Genomic DNA, 25,611 nt, shown 5'->3' with positions numbered 1-25,611 from the left:
ACACACCACACCATCAAGGCTCCAGAACCCTAACTAAGGAAAGCTTGAAATGATTCATATGAGTTATAGTATTGGAGACAGATACTAAATGTACCATAAAAGCCACACACGTAAAAAGATAATTCATTAAAAAATAAACTGAAAACACTTCCACTGAGCGATTTCAAGTCAAAGGTACACAAGACTTTAAATCTTTAAAGACTTTAAATCTCGGCTCACCTTTCTTCATGGAGTGATGGAGCGGCTGTGGGTTTGAGTTGCCACGTTACTTTTTAGCAGTTCCGTGCTTACTCATCTGTGCGACTAGGGTCTAGACTGCCAGGAAAATCTGAGGGGAAAAGTGGAAAACCTGGTTTGGAAGAAATAAAGCCAGAATCCTCCTTCTGAGTGAGGCTGGTGTAACTTTGCCTCTATATCAAAAGATGCAAGCTCCTGGAGAAGAACATCATGCCGGTTCACACAGAGGGTGAATAGAACAGTATAAAACTTTCAAGGAGATGGACTGATATACTGGCTGCAACCATGGACCCAAATCCAACAATGATTGTGAGGCTGAAGCGGGAGGGGCTGTGTGTTCTTCCGTCGTATATAAGTTTGCTTTGTTACAACTCTGTGGCAAACAACAACAACATACAAATTTAGAGGAAGAGAGACCGTGGTAGAAAAATGTCAAAACATTTCAAAATGTCATTATTTCTATGGAATGTTAAAGATATATTAAATTATAGTAAGTAGATTGAAAGTTAAAAGAATGGCTTCCTCCACAAATGATATCAGGAGTTAGGATAATTTGACGGAACTAGGCAAATCAGTCAGCAGTGATTTATCAGAACTAGAAATCAATAATTGAGACTTGTGTACGTAAGAATTAAACGTATGATAATGAATGATGTCACCACTGATATGGAACGGAGATGAGGACGGAAGACTGCCTCCTACAGCTAAGAAACGCTCTCCTTTGGAGGATGAAAGTTGAAAGATTTCAAGTAAGAAAAGAAGAGTAATTTAAAAATACATAAAAATTAAAGGTTGTTTCAAATATGGAGGTTCTAAAGTGATAAGTAACAAATCTTTCATTAAAAGTATGCATGATACATTTTCTCTGAGCATTACTTACTATATGAAGTCTGTGGATTTCTTGGAAATGCTCACATTTCAAAATCTATAATTATGTACTTATTAGTAAAGAGCTGAAAATACTCAAAAATCTCTTTCTCTCTTTATTTTGACTCATAAAATTCCCCATGCTAACCAAAGCAACATGTAGATTATAAAGGATGCAATGATCCTTTACTATTTTAACAGCCACAAACGAGGAATTTTGCACATGTTGTCATCTTGTTCCAAATGATGTCTTGGTATCCCTTTCACACACACACACACACACACACACACACACGCACACACACACACACACACACACACACACTTTTGTAGCTCTTATTTCATTTCAGCAGTTCTAGGTCACCCTCTGTCCCGATCCTGTCTGATTGCTAAACAAATAGAGAACTCAGCAGTTGATGTCAGATGCTGCTGCTCTTTTCTCCTTGTGCGCATCCTGTGACCCTGACAAGGATGCATCACACCGCTGATCCCTTTGATTGCTTGGCTGATTTCTATGATTGTTGCCATCTGCTATACATAAAAACAACATCGATAACAAAAAATAAAACGACAGAAAAAAGAAGCTCAACTTGTGAAATCACTCTAAACGGATGTACTCAAATTATGCGTATTATATTCAGCCGCTCACAGACTGCAGATGAATTGAAAATTCCTATCATTTAGAACTCATCGGAGCCTTGGCTGTCGAGTGGTGACAGCGCGTGGCTGCTAACTGAAAGGTCACCAGTTGGAGCTCACCAGCTGCTCCTTAGGAGAATCGTCCACAAAGAGCTACCTCCTTGGCGACCCTGCCAGGCAGATCCGACTTTGTCCAGGAGCAGCACCATGAGTAGCAATCAACTCTGACAATGGATTTGGTTTGCAATTGGGTTTGTGTCAGACACAAAAGGAATTAAACAAAAGAATTACAATCTAAAGAATATCATGTTCAGGAAACTGTTTAATAAAATACTACCAGAATTCAATCAAAAACCCTAACCAACTAAAACCACTGCTGTTGAGTAGATTCCAGTGCATCGTGACCCTCTCGGACAGGCGCGTGCAGAGGCAGTAAGCCTTTATGGATGGTGTGCTCCGATGGCTGACATTGCAGTTGTCAAGTCAACATGTAATGCTCTCTGCATCAACATTTTTCAGAAAAGAACTCATGACTGGGATTCCAAATGACTTCCAACTGACATCTGTATAAATTTCTAAATTCAATTTATTGTCCAGATTTTCTTTATGACTTCTGCCAGTAATATAATACCACGACATCCCCAGGTGTTTCACTTTTTTTTCAGTAGAATTTAGCATTTCTTTCGTTGGGCTCCTACCCACAAGGTCAGCGATTTGAAACCAACCGCCACTTTGCAGGAGAAAGAAATTCTTTCTTCCTGTAAAGAATTACACTCCCCTTATTCCTCGGATCTAAATATTGTTCTCCGTGGTTTAATAAAGGAGGAAAAGCAAACCTGAAGTGGTCTTAGAGTCAAACATATGAAAAAAAAAGTATACTCTTGGAAACCCACAGGGACAATTCTAGCCTCTCCTTTGTAGGGTTGCTATGAGTCAGATTTGACTGGCTGACAGTGAGTTGGAGCTGTAATTTCTTCCAGATTGTTATCAGAAAATGTAAATTAAAAGTATTTTTAATTAGTCATATGATATGACGCTATAAAACTATAATGAACAATTAGTGTTTGTAATATTAAACAAATGTTAAAGGGAGGAACAAAATAATCTTTATTTTTCAATCTCAGGAAGTATCTTTTGAAATAAACAGTCTACTAACTTTTGGATATTTTGGAGCATATTTCTTAGCAACCAAAGTAAGGTTCATAATATCAAATTTATAGATATCTGAGAAAAACATAGCCCTTGATATTCATTGATTTCCAACTTAGTGTAAATATAAGCAGCAATTATATAATCCAACATGCCGCTAATTTTCTAGAGTTTAATAAAATATAGCACATAAAATACAAACATTACTTACAAGTAAAAGGATCATTGCAATTTTCATAAAATGATACCAGTGATACCACAATTGGTCGAACTGTCTTACATACTTACTAGAGGACAGCCGTCTTGAAACCTTAACCGTACATGATCATTAAACACTTCTTGATTCGAACACAAAATTCATTTTATGAGAGAAAAAAGATAATAAAATCTAAAGATAAAGTGGTTGATATTTCATATATGTATTTATCTAAATACATGTATCATTTGAAAATTCTTTTTTTTCCTTTAAAAAAAATGGAGTGTTTCCTCTCCTGTGTACTCAACGTACCTCCGCATGCAGTCAGTGGGCCTGGTCCAGGCCTCCTGGAGCAGTTCTCAGTATGGGCGGTCTCAGTATGAGCCAGGCACTGAATGGTCCACAAATGCTGGTTTCATTGAAGCAGGGCAGCAGCATCTCATGACACTTTGTTTTGTGCTATTCACTGATGGTCAGTGCCATACTCCCAGCAGCACGGCTAGGCCTGTAGTTCACCATCAGTTTCTTCGTGACCTCACTGCTCATCAACCAGGCTGTGCACCTCTACTACAGCAAACACCAGCCCTCACTATCTCCACCATGACTCCACACAGTGCGGACCAGGTGCTGTCAGCAGAGTCACCACCCAGCCCTCAGGAGCCCCGTCACAAGTGCCTTATGAGAAGAACTGGAAAAGCGGGTGAATGCAGAAATAGTCCTGGGGAAAAGTGAAACGTGGATTTCATTAAGGAACATCTAACTGTTCCCAACCCCAGAAGTTGTTCCAGCAATGAAATTAGGGGAACATCAAAATCTAGGCTTGAGAAAAGAGCCTTTCTCTCAATTGCAGCTGGAGGAAGGGAGTAGAGGGAGGCCTGTGGCCTTCCCTGCCTGCAATGCCACCATGAATAAAAGCAATTAGTGGGTGAGCTCTATAAGATAGGCATTGTTTTATCTTCTCACTAATTAAAAATATTTAATGTTAGAAATAATTTAACTAAATGGTTCTATGTATTAAAAAACGAGTTTGTTTCTAATAGAGCTCTATCTAGATGTTTCCACAGATTAATTAAATGACAGGCCTCTACTTTTCTCATCCTCCACTTCTTTGATTTTATTTTGCAGTTGCCATCAGGGTTGTACATAAATTCAACTGTGGAACCAGCTAGAGTTGGAGATTTATTGGTTAGATTTCTGATAAATTTCTTTGGTTTGTTTACGGTTATTAAGCTGATTGAATTTCTGCAAATTTGGATCGGTCAAAGTTCAGCAGAAAACCGTCTCTCAAGTGCAGTTTATTAATTTTCACTGGTCGCTTAGTGGTTCTACATTGGGCTGCTTACCTCAAGACAACCAATGTGAAGCCACCAGCCATTCTGCAGGAGAAAGAGGGACCGTCTCAGGGCAGTTTTACCCTATCCTAATTAGTTGGCATCAACTCGATGGCAGGGAGAGAGAGTTTGACAACATATATTTTATGATTATTTTTGTACTCTTGTAAAACTGCTTTGTATTTTTCTTACATTAGATTTGGGCTCAATGACTTTCATTTTCCTTTTCCTTTGAATATCCTGGATTTATTTTCTAATTTCATTTTTGTTTCTAATTTCTAAATAACTTACCAAATAACTATGATATACCTCAATTCTACGTTTATGCCTTGTAGATGAAGTACTTAAATCATTTTGTGATGTTCTGTTACATGCAGCATTATCTCCAGAAAGAAGTGCGTATTGTCAGTGCCTGTATTTGAGATGAGACTGTACCTACCTCAGACTAACAAAACCCAGCTATGATTCGACAAAGTTTCTTTTTCAAATACCTCCATGCTAAGACAACATGTATTATTAATCGTTTTCTTATATTACCATAACATCCAGCTATATATTCTAGATTTCAGTTCTAAGAAACTCTTCTTCTTCAATGGGCTACGGTGATTACTTACATAATGTCTCACATGCCTACTTATCCTAGTAATTTTCTAAATAGTAAGCCAGTGTTAACAGATACACACTCCTACACAATTGTGTACATTCTTTATACAACTAACTTTCTATGCTTGTTTACTATGTCAGGCCCTTCCTTTGAGCATTTGGAAATTCAAATAAAGCTGTCCTTCTATTAGAGTTTTCTTTCACCTACATATAAAATATCCCTAATGGAAGTTAACCAAATATAGGTTCGTTTCTATCAAGTGAAGTGATAATAGTGATTGATCAGAAGAGTGCTGTCACTTTGGTTTAGATATCTTTCCAACAATTCTTAATTCTTTAAATTTTAATTCTCTCACTTTCAACTTTGGCTTTCTTTCTGATATAATATTTTTCTTATTGTTCATTATGAAGATGAAAGATGAAATGCAAAGGTATATTATATGATTACATTACTTCACAGAACAAACTAGTGTTATAACCAATAACATTTTTTAAGCATATTTGACATATGCTATATCACTTCCATTTATATCTTGGACATTATTCCGTTGCTGCTGCTACCAAGGAACTCCTACCTCATAGCAACTCACTTTCCAATGGAAGTAAACACTTCCTGCACCATATTCGTAATTGTTTAAGTGGATTTTTCAGAAACTCTCAATCTGTCCTACTGAAGGCCTTTCTTTTCACTGCATATTGATTTTTTCTATTACAATGTCCTTCTCCAGAAAGTGGTCTTCTTTATTCACTGTCTAAAGTTCAATGTAAGACTATGATTTGGTTCATGTGTACCATGGTCTTCAAAGTAACACCCCTGCTCTTCAACATGTTAAAGGAGTCTTGTGCAGCCTATTTAATAAATGCAATAATCTGTTCAATTCTTGACTGCTGCTTCCATGATCACTGATAGTGCATCCAAGACAGGTGAAATCCTTGACAGTTCAGTCTTCTCTCTGTTTTTCATGATGTTAAATGCTGGCCCAGTTGTGAGTATTTTGTTTTTTGTTAAATGGAGTTGTAATCCATACTTAAAGTTACTGTCCTTCATCAGCAAAAGTTTCAAGTATTCCTCTCAGTAAGCACAGCTATGTCATCTATATATTGCAGACTACAAATTCAATTTCTACTCAACTTACCTTCAACAGTGGTTGGGAAAATGATCTTTTTAGCTGGCACATTTAACTGCTTCCTCATGAAGTATGCATTTAGTTTTTTAGATTAAAAAAGAGAGTAGATATTATATATTACAACTAGAAATTTAGAACTTTAGCTGTATGTGAAAACTTTTCTCAAAATATTTTTTACCTCCATTCTTCTGATAAGCTAGCAAAAGATCCACCAAAATGAAAAATCCAGCTAAAAAGGCCAGGGGTCAACTGTGGAACAAGTAAGAAATTGTTGATATGTAAGTTGAGGTTGAAGCTGATGAAAATTAAAAGAAGTCTATCTATGAAGGCCACAATATGACCTTGAGGATATCCCACCTGGATTTTAAGAATACCTCTGATGAATTGAACACTATTGATAGAAGATTCAGTGAACTGGAGGATGACAACAAGAACATAATACGTACAACATTTCTACAGGTTCTTTAAAATGCATGAATGAGAGGAAGACCAAAATGAGTATCAGAGAAACGCTGGAACGTGATCTAGGTCCGAGAGGAAGGAAAACAAAGGAAATGTGCTGATCATGAAATTCAAGACTCAAGATGGAGTACAGAAAGAGTCTATGTGAAAAATATTGAACGGTGTCGGAAGCATCTCAGGAGGATGGAAAGAATACAGAGTCCCTGTACCAAAGAGAACTAACCGACCTTCAAGCATCTGAGGAGGAAGCACCTGAGTAGTTTCTAATGGCACTGAAACAAGAAGTCCAGCGGCACTGAAAGCACACGCTAAAAATGAGGCTCCATGATTTGATGGAATACCATTCTAACTGACAACTTCCAATCACAAGTCGATGAAGCACTAGAAGTACTCATTCCTCTATTTCAGGAAATTTGGAAAACAGTTTCCTGGCCAACGGATTGGAAAGAGATCCATAATTGTACCCATTCTCAATAAAGATGACAGCAGAATTTTCAAGCTATAGAACACTATCAGTGATAATAACATGCAAGCAAGTGTTGCTGAAGATTATCCAACAGCTGTTGTAGCAGGACAGCATTCTCAAGGAACTGCGAGAAGTTCAGGTCAGATCAGAAGAGTACAAGGAACAGGGATACAGTCGATGATGTCAGGTGGATCTAGACCGAAAGCAGGGGATATCAGAAAGATGTTTGCTCACATTTTATTGACTATGCTAACACATTAAGCTGTGTAGATACAGGAGAGAATGGGTAACCTTGAGATGAAGGGGAATTCCAGAGCACTGCATTGTGCTCATGAAGACCCTGCTTATGAATTAAGAGAGAGTTATCCTAATAGAAAAAGATCTTAATACAGTTTTAAAATTAGGTTAGGTATCTATCAGGTTAGAATCTTCTCACCATACATATCCAATCTGTATCCTGAGCAAATCATTAGAGAAACTAGACTTTTATGAAGAAGAATATGGTTTTAGGATCAGAGGAAGGCAGATTAACAACATGTGCAATCCTTGTGACACAATTTTGCTTGTTGAAAATAAGAAGCACCTTAAAGAGTTTCTGGTGAAAATCAAGTCGTATAGAATTTTTTATGGATTACAAGGGATCCCTGGGGATGTAGTAGTTAAACATTGGGCTGTGATCCACATGGTTGACAGTTCAAAACCACCAACAGTTCTTTGGAAGAAAGACTGGGCTTTCTACTCTCATAAAAGATTAGTGTTTTGAAAGTCCACAGGGAGTCACTATCAGTCAGTCTTGATTTAAGAGTAGTGAATTTGGTTTGAGTTTTGTGGATTTCCACTCAGTGTAATGAAAACCCCAATCCTTACAACTGGACCCTACATATCACCATGATAAATGGATAAAAGCCTAAAGGTCTCATGGATTTGTCTTTCCTGCATCCAGAATCGGTTCTCATGGTAGCAGCAGTCAACAGCTCAAAGGAAGAATTGTTGCTAGAGGCTATCCTGTTGATTCCCACGTATAGCAACCTTATGCTCAACAGAATAACACACTGCCTGTTCCTGTGCCATCCTCACGATTGATCCTATGTTTGAGCCCATTGTTGCAGCCATGGTGCCAGTCATCTCCTTTGAAAGCCTTACTCTCCTTGGCTACCCCTCCACTTTACCAAAATTGATGTCATTTTCCAAGATCTGGTCTCTCCGGACAAGTCCAAATTATGTAAGGTGGAGTATCGCCATCCTTGGCTCAAGAAGCACTCTGGCCTGACTTCTTCCAAGACAGGTAAGTATTTCCTCTCAGCCATTCATGGTAATTTCAATAATCTTCCCCAACACCACAGTTCAAATGCACAGCTGCTTCTTTGTTCTTCTTTTACAATGTCTAATATTCCTGAGCATGAGGTAATTGAAAAGGCCATGGTTTGTGTCAGATGCCCTTTAGCCCTCAACAGTCTTCTTTTCAGTACTCTAAAGTGGTCTTCTGCAGCAGATTTACCTAATGCTTCCATGGGCGTTGATTATGGATCCAAGCAAAACAAAATCCTTGATAAAGTCTGCCTTCTATATGTTTTTCATGATGTTACATCTTTATCAGTTGTGAGAATGTTGGATTTCTTAACATTGAGTTGAAATCCACAATGAAGGCTGCAATTCTTTTTTTTTTTTTAATCACTGTTTTGGGGAATCATACAACTTTTATCAAATCCATGCATCCATTGTGTCAAGCACATTTGTACATTTGTTGCCAACATCATTTTCAAAACATTTTCTTTTTACTTGAGCCTTTGCATCAGTTTCTCATTTCCCCCCCATCTTCCCTCTACCTCCCTCCATCAGGAACCCTTGATAATTCATAAATTATTATTATTTTTCATGTCTTACAATGATCGATGTCTCTGTTCACCCACTTTTCTATTGCCTGTCCCCCTGGGAGGAGGTTATATGTAGATCATTGTGATCGGTTCCCCCTGTGTAACCTCACCTTCCCCCTAACCTCCTAGTATTAGTACCCTCAATGTTGGTCATGAGGGGTTTATCTGTCCTGGATTCCCTGAGTTTCCAGCTCTTATCTGTACCTGGGAACATGCTCTGGTCTAGCCGGATTTGTAAGGTAGAATTTGGGTTATGATAGTGGGAGGCGGGAGAGGGAGAGAGCCTTAAAGAACTAGAGAAAAGTTGTATATTTCAATGGTGCTCTACTGCACCCTGATTGACTAATCTCCTCTCTGTGACCCTTCTGTAAGGGGATGTCCAATTGCCTACAGATGGGCTTTGGATCTCCACTCTGCACTCCCCCTCATTCACAATGACATGATTTCTTGTTCTGGGTTTTGATGCCTAATACCTGATCCTATCAACACTTCATGATCACACATGCGGCTGTATTTCTTCCAGGTGGGCTTTGCTGCTCTCAACTAGATGTCTGATGGTTTATCTTCAACTCTTTAAGACCCAAGATGCTATATTTTTTGATAGTCTACCACCATCAGCTTTCTTCACCATAGTTGCTTATGAACCCACTTTGTCTTGAGTGATAGTATTGGGAAGGTGAGCATCATGGAATAGAACAAAGTGTTCTTGCATCGAGGGAGTACTTGAGTAGAGGCCCAATATCCATCAGCTACCTTAATACTAAACCTATAAATATAGGTACATAGCTCTATTTCCCTATCGTCATACATTAGTAATCTTACCTACGTACGTGCTTGTATTTAGACCTCTATAAATGTCCTTTGTCTCCTAGTTCTTTCCTCTATTTCCTTTTACTTTCCTCTAGTCTGAAAGCTGCAATTCTTGGTTTTCATCAGTAAGTGTCTCAAGTCCTCCTCATGTGCAGCTTGTTAATAAGCCTTAATCTCATGATTTTCTCAGAATACAGTTTGAATAACTATGGTGAGAAGATACAACCTTGTCCCCTACCTTTCCTGATTTTACGCCTCACAAAGTTCCCTGGTTCAGTTCCCACAGGGTCCCTTGATCTGTGTAAATGTTTTTCAGGGTTCACAATGAAGGGTTCTGAAGTTCCATTCTTCTTAACATTATCTATAGATCTCTTAGTAATTGCATAGTACAATGCCTTGCCATAGTCAACAAAACATAAGTAAACATCTTTCTGGTATTCTCTGCTTTCAGCCAAGATCGACCTGACATCATCAATGATATATCCTTGGTTCCCTATCCTCTTCTGAATCTGGCCTGAATCTCTGGCAGCGCCCTGTCAATGTACGGTTGTATTCTTTGTTGAATGATTCCCAGCAAAATTTTACTGGCATGTGATATCAGTGATCTTGTTCTATAGTTTGATCATTCTGTTGGAAATGAAGTTTATGCCACTACCGTTTACAAAACACTATTATTTTCTCTTGAGGGTCCCACCTCCCCAGTATGAAAGAAAATTGAATTTATAGAAGTGCTGCAAGAGTAATTAACAGAAATCAATAAACTATTAACTTGGATTCAGACACTATTATTTTTTATCCTTTGCATTTTACTCTACATGGATGTTTTCATAGGCTTTTGAGGAATATTTACAGGTAATATATCATTAAACATTTTAAATATTTCTTAAAACTAAATTCAGTCATATAAATATAATGAGATAATCACATTCAAAAATTTGACTTGATTTAAAATTGCTAAGAAACTTTGAACTAATGTGTGACCAATCTTCCATTGTCCTCAAATTGTTTATACTGATTTTCTTCTTAAGTTAAATATATTCCCTGTGTAATTAGTTATTTTATTACATTTTCAGTGTACTTTACATATTTTTCTATTTACATTTTGCTTATAGCTGAAGGGAAAGGTATTAGTTTCTCTTCTGAATAATTTTCTTTTAACTTTTAAGGAATTGTGATAGGGCAGAGGTTAGATATTTTTGGTAGCCGACAGGAAGTTGGGCACTTTGAGTCGACCAGCTTCTTCACTGGAGAAAAAAATACGAGAATTTCCTTTTATAAAGATTACTGCCTTTGGAACCCCAAAAGACTATTCCACTGTTTCCAAATGAGTCACCATACTTCAAAATTCACTCAATACTTGTGGATTTTATTTCAGTTGGCTTTCTTCTAAACCCAATGACTGCCAAATTAAAAAAAAAATCAATGAAAAGTCTTAGGATTCTGTATATATATTTCTTATTGTTATATATATTTCTTCCGCTTCTTTTTTGATGGGTATTAGTATTAAGATAATTGTATGTTTTTTATTTCTATTTGTTTTTGTATTTTCTAACATGTGATGATGCTAGTGATGTTTGATGGTTTCTTAAGATGCTGTTTCTAAATGTGCCTGAGTTTTTTAAAATCATTTTTATTAGGGACTCATACAACTCTTTTCATAATCCATACAAACATCATTTACATCCAGCACATTGGTACATATGTTGCCATCATCATTCTCAAAACACCTGTTTTCTACTTGAGCCCTTGGTATCATCTCCTCATTTTCCCATCCCTCCCAGCTTCTTCCTCTCCCTGAATCCTTGATAATTTATAAATAATTATTATTTTATCATATCTTACACCATCTGATGTCTCCCTCACCCAGTTCTCCTCTGTCCGTCCTCCAGGGAGGAGGTTATATGTAGACCTTGTCATCTGTTTCCCCTTTCCCCCTCACCCTCCCTCCACCTTTCTGATATTGCCACTCTCACCACTGTTCCTGAGGGGCTCATCTGTCTTGAATTCCCTGTATTTCCAGTTTCTATCCATGCCAGTGTACATCTCCCAGTCCAGCTGGTTATGTAAGGTAGAATTGGGATCATGATCGTGTGGGGGAGGAAGCGTTCAAGAACTAAAGGAAAATTGTATGTTTAATCGTTGCTACACTGCACTCTGACTGGTTCATCACCTTCCCACAGCCATTCTTCAAGGGATGTCCAATTTCCCCCAGATGAGCCCTGGGTACCTACTCTCACTCCCCCTCATTCACCATGCTATGATTTTTTTCTTTGTCTTTGATGCCTGATACCTGATTCCTTTGATGCCTTCTCACAGGCTGGTGTGCATTTTCCATGTTGGCTTTGTTGTTTTTCAGTTAGATGGTCCCTTGTCTATCTTCCAGCCTATGGTACCCCAGATTCTATATATTTTGACAACTGGGCACCATCAGCTTTTTTCACCGCACTTGCCCATGCACCTGCATTGTCTTCAGTGTTTGCGTCAGGGTAGGCTGGTGCGCTTTTTCCAGGTGGGCTTTGTTGTTTCTTAGGTAGATGGCCGCCTGATTGTTTTCAAGTCTTTAAGACCCCTGATGCTATATCATTTAATAGCCTGGCACCTTAAGTTTTGTTCGCAACTTTTGCTTATGCACCCACTTTGTTCTCAGCGATCAAGTCGGGACAGGCCGGTGTGCTTCTTCCATGTAGGTTTTGTTGTCTCTCAACTAAATGGCTGCGAGTTCATTTTCAGGTCTTTAAGACTTCAGTTGCTATATCTTTTGGTAGCTGGGCACCATCAGCTTTCTTCACCACATTTGCTTGTGCACCCATTGTCTTCAGTGACTTTAGGTGCTATATCTTTTGGTAGCCGGGCACCATCAGCTTTCTTCACCACATTTGCCTGTGCACCCATTTTCATCAGTGATCGTGCCAGGAAGGTGAGCATCTCAGACTGCTGAATTGTTAGAACAAAGTGTTCTTGTGTTGAGGGAGTACTTGAGCAGGGGCCCACTGTCCATCTGTTTCCTTAATACTAAATCTATAAATATATGTACATAGATCTATTTCCCCCTCATTGTATATAAATATATTTACATCTCTATATGTCTTTATTTAAATCTCTATGACTACCCTTTGCCTCCTAGTTCTTTCCTCTGTTTCTTTGTAGTTTCCTCTTGTCCCACTATCATGTTCTACCTTCATTTGGGTTTTAGGAATTCCTATCGGTTACATTGCCCTTGATCCAGCCCTGCTAGACCTCCCACACCCTCCTTGAGACTGATTTTGGATCACTTGTTATTCCCTTGTCCCTGGGCTTGTTAACACCCTCTTCCATTCTCCCACTACCCCTACCCCCATTTCCTCCAGATCTGTCATCCCGTTGTTCTCTCCTCTGGTTTCTTTATTCCACCTATCCCTTCCAGGTAGACATGCTATGTACTATCACAAGATTGAGTACCACGAAGCAACAACAGAAAGTAAAACAATAGCTACAAAAAGACACACACACGCATACACACATGAACGTATGAATAGTTCAGGGTCTGTTTGTTTTCCTTCATGGCTGCTTTCCAGTCAAGTCTGTTGGGGTACCAGGCCTTGGCATTGCCTCTATCTCTGGGTACTTTGTTGCTCTGCTTACCCCGCTGCTCTGTTGGATGCCCCCTGAGGCTTGCATTGGCATGGTGAGCTCATGGTGGGTACAATTCCTGTTGCTTGTCTCTAGTGTTGTCCCCAGTGGTGCTATGGGTCAATGAGACATGCTGTGTCCCATGGTGGGGCTGGCCCTGTGGTCATCTCTGGGTGTTGCTTTTCTGAGCAGGAACATTGTCCTCAGGGCTTGGTGAGCCAGAATGTGTCACTCTTTTCTTCCCCACACTCCCTATGCCCCTCATTGGCTCCTGTGTGCTCTGACCAGACCAGTCCCTCTTCCCCTCTTCTTGAGCTGTAGCGTCAGTGCTGTCCTCTGAAGTGAATTCTTCTTGAGGGGAGTGTGGTGCTGTCCACTTAGTTGGTAATGGTTCCCTCTTTATTGGTTCCCTGCTTCATGTCAGTGTGTTGCGTTCTTGTTTTGGAGCTCTGGTTTGAAGTCTTGTCTTTCCCTGTGATAACACAATCAACACCCTCACTGTTAGTGCCCTGCTTCCCCTGTTACCCATACCTTTTCCCATCCGCCCTTTTAATGGGCTACCATATGTATCCCTGAGTTTAGTCTGGCCCCTGCCATGTTACCTGGGCCTCACCCCAGGGACATTTGTATACAGCATCTTCTTCCCTGTTGTGCCTGAATTTTAAATAGTTACTTACTTATATATATTTTTTGGTAGCAAAGCCTGGATATTTTGTGAATTGTGTTCTTGCTTTCATAAAGTGTGTTACAAACTCTTTTAAAAAATGATGTCATCTAAGATAGCAGAAAATATGCTAAAATTGCAGGGAATTCCAGGGAAATTTTGATTATACTTTAATTCCATTTATCCATGTATTCTTAAAACTACCATTATATAGGTGTTTTAATAAAAAATAAAATAAGAAACAAACTGTTTCAGGAACTCTAAATAATTTTTGAAAATATATTACTAAATAATCATTTATGTGTCAGTTAAATCCCAAATTGCTTAATGACACTGGTCTATACCTGAAGTCCAGACAACTTAAAAAAATTCAAGCGAGAAAAGAGGGATAAATTGATTTTTTTTTAAATACTCAAAATCTATGTTTCCTTATATCACAGCATATGGGCTATCTCTTCTGTCACTTGCCTTCAGGCAAAATTTCACCTAATCTATTAAAAAGAAGAAGCTCCTCAGTTCCTAAAAGCCTTTTTGGAAATCAATATCACAATATCCCTTATGTGTAAAACAAAAAAACAAAGTTATGAAGAAGAATCTATTTGTTTCCACCTTGTTATATATTCAGCTCCTTTTCTTTAGTCCACCTCAAGCAAAAATATCAGCTATTATTACATTAAATATGCATGAAAATTGTAACTTCCAATTGTTTATCTTTTTAGTGAGGATGAAAGCTATAGTTTAGAAAACTGTAATAATTATAGAAAACAATAAAGGATCCAGGTAAGAAATGAAATTTTACAAATTGATGCATCCTTTAGAGGTAGAGTAGGAAGAAAGAGGAGCATGTAAAGAGTTCAGATAGAAAGATGCAGACAATAGAATAGTCTTGACTCCAGAACACATAATTTAGATTAACTATCATATGAGGAGAAAGATAAGAGGTGTTAAGATTATTTAAATATGATCATAGACAAGGACGTTTAGAGAAGTGTGTGTGTTTTTATGTATCAGCTATGAATAAAATTTATTCAGTATTGCTATTGCAAAATGGTGCATTTTATATATTTATTATCATTACTGCCACACTTTACATTAAAATTAATATGCAAACATTCCACAATACAAATATGAAATGTCAATATATGAGACACATTTTCATTTATTACTGTAAAATAATATTACATTCATTAAACATTATTTTCAATATCTAATTTTTTTTTTCAAAAATTTGAGATACACATGTGAGTAAATGCAACAGTAATGTACAATTTCCCTCAGTTTATAATATTAAGCACCTTATCTTAACTTGAATATTATATTTTATATCATATTTGCAGGTTTAAAAATATATGAGAGCAAAACATGTAACATTGTCTTTTTTCTTGTTAAAGTAAAACATTGTATGTATCTGCATATATAAATACAGTTATTTCCTGATGCTCTTTCTGATGCCAGACTTCTTGAAACATTAACGTAATTGTGTATTGTCAAATTATAAATACCCTTTAGTTAACAAATCTTTCCTTTAGTCTTTGCTCATTCAATGAAAATTCAATAAGCCTAATGACAGTATTTAAGAATGAAATAAATTAAAGGATACACTCAAGTTCAATCATGGAGTAATATAGCAGAAATAATAAATGTGTCATAGAAACAGATCCTTTTAATAGCCACATCCTTGTGCATACTTTTTTGCTCTATTGCACAATATCTGGCATTTTATGCAGATTATTCAGGAATAATAAATGATTGAATTAATCTTAGTGAAAACGAATTAGAAAAGTTTCTTTTTTAATGAAAACAAAGTATGCTTTAATATTAAATGTTTTCTTTATATATATGTCTTAATTTAATAGTAAATTGAAAAATGTAAGCATATACCTTAATACATTACCTTTATTTAATATATAATTAGACTTTCAAAGTAATTCTCTAGAAGAAAATATGCATTTCATCAATTATTCATTATTATTCAATTTAATGATTTTTAAATCTGCTTGCTACCTGCCCAGTATTAAACTAAATTCTGAAAATATGAAAACTGACTCATAAGAAAATCTGTCTTTAAATGGAGATATATTTGAAACATTTTTGGAGCACCAGTAACAGAAGTTACAGATGGCTGCTTTAGTGCTAGTCTCAAGCAAGGACAGATAAAGGGGCCTACAATGAAGAGTACAATAAAATCATTGATGGGTTGTCGTGATTGCTCTCTGAAAAGGAAGGGCAGAAGAAGAAATGAAATGAGTTTCTTTGATTTTCATTTTTATTGTGAGTGAAGAGAAGATTTACCAAACAGATAATCCTTTTCACATTCAACAACTCATGAAGCCTCCCAATGTCAAGCTTCATTTCCATCTTTTTTTTGGTGGTGGTGGTGGGGGGGGGGGGGTTGGGAGCATCTCTCTTATCAATATACTGTATAACCCTAAACTGTTAACACCTGTTTGCCCTCTAGGGTAAATAGCCTGAGAGTGGCCATTTTGAACCAGTTGATCTGCTTTCCTATGTCAGGTATGATGAATTGCAGAGGAATGACGTATCACTCATCATTAAAAAGAATGTTTCAATGTCTCTTGTAGTTATGTAATGTATTGTCACTTTGAGGATTAAGAGTGAATGTGTGGAATTTAGCCCATCAATCAGATCGCAGCTTGATGACCTCATTTGGAGGCACTAAGGTGATACCTCCTTAGAGGCGGGACACACGTGGACTCCTGGGTAGATATTAAAGCTAACAAGACACATGGAATTATGCAAGTTCCCTGAGCTGGAGGACCCATGTGGAGACCCCTTCTGGTGCTGAGATGCTTGCAATGCCACTGGATCCGCAAGACTTCCTACTCACTGGCCTGTAATCCTGCATTCAGCGTCATTGCATGTGTTTTGTGAGTCTGAAGAGGGTTTTATAGATTGATATCAGACAAATGGGCTAATATTAGATTTATGGATTTGATAAGGCCTGGGGTGGGATGTCTTCTCAATATTCAATTGCTCTTAAAAACTTTTTCTTACACATACATGAGTGTCTATGAATTTCTCTAGCCTACCTGGACTAACACTTCTTTCTTGAAATACAATGCTTTCTGTTCTAGGATAATATCTATGCAGTCAAATGAGTGCAGTTAATGAACACTCAATCAAATGTGTGCACCAAATACTGAAGGTAAGCATAACGAGATTGAAAAGTCATGTCAATTTGTTCAGTATGAAATTGATCAAATATGAAATCAAGATGTATTAATAATTTTTGGCTATAGGAATGTGAATACTGGAGGGAAACAAAGAGGAAAGAATAGTAGTCAGAAAATATCGCTTTGGTGATAAAAATGAACCTGAAAAACATACAATAGATTTTGGGATGAGCTCATCACTGCAAGTATATATTATAGCAACATAAATAATAACTGTACACATGTATCTCACAAATAGAATAAACAAAAACTAAACTGACTATATTTAAGGGAAGAGACAATGGTCCAATATTTGCAAAATGAGATCAGAGGATGGGCTTGCAGGGACTGACTGTGAAATAGACTATTAAATCCTAATATATTAGTTCAAGTTGAAGAAAATTAAATTAAGTCCATAAGAATCAAATATGACCTTAATCTGACCCTATGAATGTTATGAGAATATCTCAACAACAGATGTAGCCCATTGAACACACGTGATGGAACTTAGTAGCTCTTGGGTGGCATCAAAATATATCATACATGAAAAAATAAACATCACCCCAAAGACAGGAATGAAACAAAATTGAAGTGTATGTCAGAGGAGACTGTGAAACTTGCTCTTGCACTTAGATTAGCTGAAGTAAATGAAAGACGTGAGGAAATAAAGAGGTGCCTAGAAATTTTCAAAGGACATATCTCAAGAAGACAAAATAAAGTATTTTAATAAAATGTACACAGATCTGGAGTTCTGGTGTTAGAATGAAAAAAATAAAAGGAAGATCACCAGAGTCTCTCGAGTCAAAAGAACTGAAAAAAATATTCAAGCCTGGGTTTGTAATATTGAGAATTCTAAGGGAAATTTGAGAAGGTTCATGAAGCACTGGAAGACAATGAATAGACAGAATTACTGTATCAGTAATAACTTGTAGACTTTCAACTATTTTAAGAGGGAGCATATGATGAAAAACACATGATGCTTGTTCACATATAGGAGCAAGTTAAAACTGAAGACATTTAAAACAAGTCCATGAGAATCAAAATACAGCATTGGGTTTATCCCATCTGAATTTTGAGAACATCTCAAGAACAGATCTGACGCACTGAACACTAAACACAGAAGACCTGATTGGCTGTGGGATGACATCGAGAACATCATAATGAAGAAAGTGAAAGGCATTCAAAAGATAGGAAAGAAAGAAAAAAGTGAATGTCAGAAAAGACTTTGAACCTTTCTCTTAAACTTAGAATTGCTAAAACAAAGGGAAAAATGGTAAAGTCAAAGAGCACAAGATAAATGTTCAAAGGGTATCTCCAGAAGACAAAATAGTATAAGAAATTGTGCAGACCTAGAGATAGAAAACCAAAAAGGAAGAACACAATCAGCCTAGCTGTAAGTGAAATAACTCAAGAGATAATGTAAGCCTTAAGTTGCAATATTTAAAGATTCTATGGGAAAAATGCTGACTGATGCTGGAAGTCTAAAAAGAATATGGAAAGAATACACAGACTGAAAATAGCAAGAAGAATTAGTTGACCTTCCACCATTTGAAGAGGTAGCACATGAGCAAAACCAACGTTAATGGAGAAAGATGTCCATATTGCACTGAAAGCATCAGTCCAAAATCTCTAGGACTTGATTGAATTTCAGTTGAAATGTTCAAAAGACTGAGAAAGCGCTGCACCAGTAGGCACCATCATAGTCATCAGAGTAGTGCCTGGAATTGAGGAACATTTCCTCATGTTTGGATCCACAATCAATGTTCATAGAGCAGCAGTTAAGAGATCAAATGACTCATTATATTGAGTAAATCTAATGCACAAGACCTCTTGAACCTTTGAAAATGAAGGATGCTAGTTTGAGGATTAAGGTCTGCCTGCCACTGCCATGGTATGTCCTCATATGCATGTGTACGTTGGACATGGCATAAGGAAGGCAGAAGAAAAACAGATGTGTATGAGCTAGTGAAGAAGATTGAACATACTAGGGTCGCCAAAGTAACAAACAAATCTGTCTTGGGAGCAGTACAGCCAGAGTGTTCCTTAGAGGCAAGATTGAGCCCAATTCTCTCATGTGCTTTGACACCTTGTCAGGAGAGGCCAGTCCCTGGAGAAGGGCAGAATGCTTGGTAAAACAGAGGGGCAGTGGGAAAGAAAGAGCTTCGACAAGATGGATTGACAAAGGGCTGCACTGATGGTGTCCAACAGAGAAACCATCGTGAGGATGGCACAGGATTGGACACTATTTCATTCTTTAATAAATAGGGCTGCTATGATTAATAAGCATCTCAAAGGTGATTAACAACAACAAATACGCTTTATTGGACCATATTGTTTTACAATCATAATAAAGTATGGTCACAATGTATTTATCTTTGAACTTAAAGTTAATTCTCAGGAAATGGATCAATGCATAATAGTAAATGAAGTTTCTTTTGATGGGGTTTTAGAGAATTTGTTCCTTTTTCATAAAAAAAGCTTTAGGTAAACAAAATGGAGTAGTAGGAACTACAGTGCCTTCACTGTTAAAGGTCTCTACACAATATAGCACTAGCAAATGAATTAAGAGTTAAAAATATTCTAACAAATTTGTTGGTATTATATTTGAATCCATCATAGTTGATGAGCAGGGCAAGTCTACATACATAAAGAGCTCACTTATAGGCTTTAAAAGGATTAATTCAAAGGTAATTAATGTCAACAAAGGGATTGTAGTCATATAAATACCCTGGATGATATAATTTTTCAACTTAAATGTTTCTGATTTTCTGAGTCCTTTCCATGAGACCAGAAGACTGTGGGAATAAGGAGAATGGGACTTTGAAAAGTGGGGAAAATTGCATAAATGGAAATGTTGTGAGGTGCCATTAGGTTGGCTGAAACCTTAGCGGCCTCATGCACAACAGAAGGAAACCCACCCCAGAGATGTTCCCTCCTGCAAATTGTTCATATTCCTTAGCCCATTGATGCAACCACTGTGTCAATCCACCTTGTCGAGGGCCGCCTGCCCCTCCTTAGTTGTCCCTTCATTTTACCAATCATGATGTCCTTCTCCAGGGACTGTTCTTGCCTCACAGTAGACCCAAAGTATGGAAGATCAACTTTTACCATCTTTGCCTCTAAGGAGCACTCTGGTCTTACTTCCTCCAACAATGACCAGTTTGTCTTTTTAACATTCTGTACTACTTTCAATATTCTTTTCCAGCACCGTATTTCAAAAGGATTGAATCTTCTTTGGCTTTCCTTATTCAACATTCAACTCTCAAACGCATATGAGTTAATGGAGAATATCATGGCTTCAGTCAAAAGCACCTTATTCCTCAGAGTAATATGCCTGTTTAGCATTCTAAAGGGATTGTGAGTAACAGATTTACCCAATGCAACTCATATTTTGATTTATTGACTGCTGTTTCCATGAATATTGATTATGGAGCCAAGCCAGACAAAATCCTTGACAAATTGAACTGTTTCTCCATTTATCCTGGTGTTAACGATACAGTTTAGTTGTAAAGATTTGGATATTTTTACACAGAGTTGCAGTCTATCCTAAAGGTTGCAATCCTTGATCTGCATCAGACTGCGATGCTTCAATCATTTGTCGAAGTGATATCATTGCTGATGTTAATTATACAAGTCAAGGGATGAATAAACCGACAGTCAAACGAGGCCTGTTCTCTGAGTGGGTTTGAACTGCTGTGGTTGTGGTTCAGCGCCTAACACTTAGCTGACAGTGCCACCAGGGCTCCTGACTTACAAATGAGGGGCGGGATGATGGGGCTTTGATAATAGTGACTGAATTCCGAATCTTTTATGTCTTCTTTAGGAGATACTCAGTGATGTTGACCAAGAAGTTTCAATGAATCAAGGGAAGGAAGAGGGAAAAATTAAAAATGCATGGATTTGTTTTAGTTATACATAGCAATATTGCGTAGTGTTTTTGAAATTCAGAGTTGAAGTTAAATAATTTTCAATAGTATAGACACTTTATTTCCTTGTTTTCATTTCGGTTGTGAGAGGAACTGACATGGGGGAAGTATGAAGATGCCGTCTGTTTTATGGTTTTAGAAAAATCATTATTTTCAATCTCTTCTCATGGAGAGAATTATATATATTTTTAGGCTGAGGGTTTTGGATTTTCATTACTGTATTTCAAAAGAAAGCAAGGACATCTTTAAAAGATTGATATCTTTTAAACTATTCAGATCTAAATCTAAAGTTTATATAAATGGCTAGCAGTCATTTTCAGACTAGTTTGTGTTTGAGAGAGCACTTAATTTGTGGGCAGAACTTATTTTAGGGGAAGGGACTAACTCCATCATTTAATGGAGTTAGTAAGAGTACATCTTTTATAATAATAAAAACAAAAATTTTGCTTTTAATATGACCTATATACAAATATATACGCAACAAGACATTCTTTAAATCAGCAACTTTTAAATGTAAATTTCAGTACCATGGATTATACTCTGTGGGTCATCCATGTTGATATCCTTTCCCAAATTATTCCACCACCATTAACATAAACTCAATGAAAGCACCCTAAGCAAAAAATCATCTTCTTCTTTCACCTATGGTATTCATCGGCCAACTTTGTTTTCTGGTTTCTTTTTCTTTTCTTTCTTTTTTTATTTTTTAGTAGTTTTCTTGATATAAAATTCACATTCACATAACATGCATTTTCACTGATAAGTCACTTTTTAAAAGAGTTGTATATACTTATCACCATCAGTTCTAGTGTTCCTTCCTTCTCCCACCTTCATTGTTTACTCTCCCATTCTCTTTACCCTCCCCACCCTCATGCTCTATAAAATACTACATCAGTTACTGTCTTTATGCGTCCACTCCTGTGTTTTATAAACTGGGAAACCTAACATAGAAAACAACAAACAGGAAGAATATGAAACAGTAAAAAGAAAATAATAAAAAGGCAAAAATAAAAATAAAGAGTAAAAATAAAATACCACCAGAATATTTTTTTAAAAAACAAAGAGTAATAGTTACATAATCTGGTGTCAATTTGAGGATTCAGAGTGAAAGGGTGGAATCTAACTTGTCGATCAGGTAGTAGCTTGATAACCCCTCATTTGGAGGTGCAAAGGGGATAAATAACTCGCTAGAAGTGGGACACATGCTCACTCCCTATGAGACATCCCTATGGAGAAGATACATGGAGAGAGGCTGATGGCACCAGACTTCCGGAGACAGAGAAGACAGATGGAGACCCCTGCCAGTGCTGAGAAGTTAACAACGCCACTGGATCCACAAGACTTCCCATCCACTGGCCCGTGATCCTCCTGCATTTGGTGTCGTTGCGTGTGTTTTGTGAGTCTATGGAGAACTTTATAGATTGGTATTGGACATATGGCTAATATTCAGACTTATGGACTTGATGTGGATTAGGCTGGAATGTTTTCTAAATATTCAACTGCTCTTGTATATAAAGCTCTTTCTTATACACATATGCGAGTCTCCCTGGATTTGTTTCTCTAGTCTACCCAGACTAAGACACCAGAGAAGCAGTTTCTGTCATGGAATAAGTGAGAAATATTTAAGCATAGAGCAAATTCAGGTTGAGTCAAGATGGAAGTCAACTAGTCAAATATCATATTGTTCAGTAATTTAACCCACCATAATCAAGTTTTCCCATAGTCACTCCCTGAAAGGAGAGCTGGTTTGAGTCCTGGTTGTGGCCAGAGGGGACCTGCCTGAGGATTAATCTGACTAGATACTCGGCAAATGGATTTTGAGCTCCCACTGTTCTCCTTGTGCTTCTGCAAATTGTGTGTTCACAATTCAAGCTCTGATGCCATTCCCTTCATCATATTGTCTTTGACTCACACAAGATGGTTCTTTGAGGTAGAATTTCTTGATGCCTCACTTAGATGACTGCTTGTTTCAATAAAAGATTTTTAAGACCTTTGACGCTATTCCAATTGATAGCCAAGCACCATTGGCTTTCTCCACCATACTTAGCTGTGTCTTCAGTGATCTCTTCATGAAAGACATGTTTTTAGAACTGGTATAATGGCTCCCAGTTCCTTCCACGTCATGTGGTGTTTTATGCTTTCATTTTCATTGATTTTTAGACATGCATATTATTACAGGAGTGCATTTACCACTGTTTCTTTAGCCATTTGTCCACAGTTGAGCATTTGGGATGCTTCCTGTTTGTTAATATTTTATTCCTGCATATTTGCTGTTTTTTTCCCTTTAAATTTTCTAGTGGTCTGTGTATTTTGTTAATCCTCCCAAAGAAACAATTTCTTCTTTTGTTGATTTTTTTCTCCATTTTGTTTATTTCTACTTTGATTTGTATGATTATTTCTACTCTGATCTGTAAGATTTATTTCACTCTTTTATTAGAGGGTTTATGTTGTCCCTGTTCCATGTCTGGAAGAAGTTATGTTAGGGTCTGGATGTTTCTGCTCTTTTTAAAAGTTTGTTTATTGCTATAAGTTAGTATTCCTTTTTCTATGTACCAAAGTTTTCATGCGTTATGTTGTTGTATTGTTCTCATTTATATTGAGGAATTGTTCAACTTTCCCACCTTGGGAGGTAGGGAGATGTGGCTGGAGTTAACTCTGTTAATGGTGCACTAGATGGGTGCTAGTCAATTTATATTATGCTCCTGTGGGAAAGTGTGACATTAAGCCTTAGCAGGGAGAACAAAGACTGGAACAGGAAGAGATAGAGGAGAGGGGGGAAAGGAAAAGGAAGCCAAAAGGGAGTAATCCAGTAATGTTAAGTTTAAATGAAATGAAATTATAAACACCAAAAATTGCTTGTTTTGCAATGATGCTAACAATATCAAATAGGGAAACAAGAAAATATGTAAGGACAGGGTCCGCTTTTGGTGTAATGAGGATGAGAAGGAATCAGAATTGTGTGGACCGGAGGTTTTTGAGCAATTTGGACAGTGCTGGTGGTATGCTGCTTTAGGCCCTGTGACTTAGTTTGGCAGGACAGGCTAGGGTTGAAATTAAGCCAGGGGAATGTTGGTATCTGGCAGAGCTGAGAGTCCTGTATTCCTATGATTTAGGTTAATTATCTTAAATTAATAGATGCCTGGTGTCAGGTCGATGTCAGTGACCACGTGGGGGTGACAGAGTGAAGTCTATGACTACCCTCCACTGAGCTGGCCTAGGAGGGAGGGATGAAGCAATAACCGCCTCTCAGGGCAGGTCACTTCTCTGAGCCTCTTGAGGTTGTAGTGGGCCAACAGCTCTGTCGTCCATGCAGTTATTGAAGGGTTCTGAGCAGAGATCCCTTGGCTGAGAGAACCAAGCCTGTTGTGCTTATATCCGCACTGGACTGTTCTCGTAAGGCTATGAGCCTACAACTGGTGGCTAGTCACACTCGTTTAGCTCTGGGACCAGGAAGCACTGGTTGTGAGAGTTAGGGACCAGCACACCTCCTATTGGGCGCTGATGAAGAAAAGAACCGATTGGCAGGCATTAATGATCTTTTATTTTAATAAATTTGTGTGTACTTATCTTTATGTGAAAATCTTGCTTTCTGGAAGTACAGCGTGTACCCTTCAATGGCCCATCTGTGCTGGTCTCCGTTGAGTTCCTCCTTTGGCTGTTACTTGGTCACTGTCTTGCTCTTACTTTTAAACATTTTTATAAAAATTAAGTTTAATCTTTTGTTTAACTATCTAAGATAAAAAAAATGTTTACCACCAACCTAAATCCATATGTATTCAATCAATGAGCTACGAATATGGGAATATAAAAATTTTAATTATACAGAATGTGAACTAAGAATAATATTAAAAGGTTAGTTAAAAGTTCTTAGAAATTCATCTAAGTTGATGGTGTAGAAAATATAAGTCCTTTTAAAACCTTTTTCTTTTAAGTATGTTAATATTTTATTCAACTCTTAATCATATATATATATATATTTGATTTTTTCCAATTAGTTTGTCTTTAAAGATTATGAAACTGTTTTGAAAATTACAAAATCTTGATCTAATCAACTAGTTTAAAGTCTGTTTATAATTGTCTTGTATTAGGTTCACAGTAATTTTATTTTTAATAGCTCAACTCTGGAAATAATCCAAATGTCCAATAACAGGTGAGTAGGAAATAAATTGTCATATGCTACACTCCATCAAGAAAAATTGATACAGGCAATGAATATAATCACTGAGCTTATTGAAAAAATGATATAGATATTAAAAGAAGCTTGAAGAAAATATAGAATATATACTATGTAATTCCTTTTATATATAAAACACTAGTAATATATAGTACAGAAATATCAGTGGTCTTATGAAATGTGTAAAAATATAAAGAATAGAAAAATGTTGGGATTATTTGTATTTTATTTCTAGTGTTTGAAATGTTTCATAAATGTACGCATATGCCAAAGCATCTAATTATTTACTTTAGAATATATGCAA

Source organism: Tenrec ecaudatus, chromosome 11 (genome assembly GCF_050624435.1).
Source record: "Tenrec ecaudatus isolate mTenEca1 chromosome 11, mTenEca1.hap1, whole genome shotgun sequence".
Classification (NCBI taxonomy): domain Eukaryota; kingdom Metazoa; phylum Chordata; class Mammalia; order Afrosoricida; family Tenrecidae; genus Tenrec; species Tenrec ecaudatus.
Note: the sequence above shows the minus strand (reverse complement) of the source record.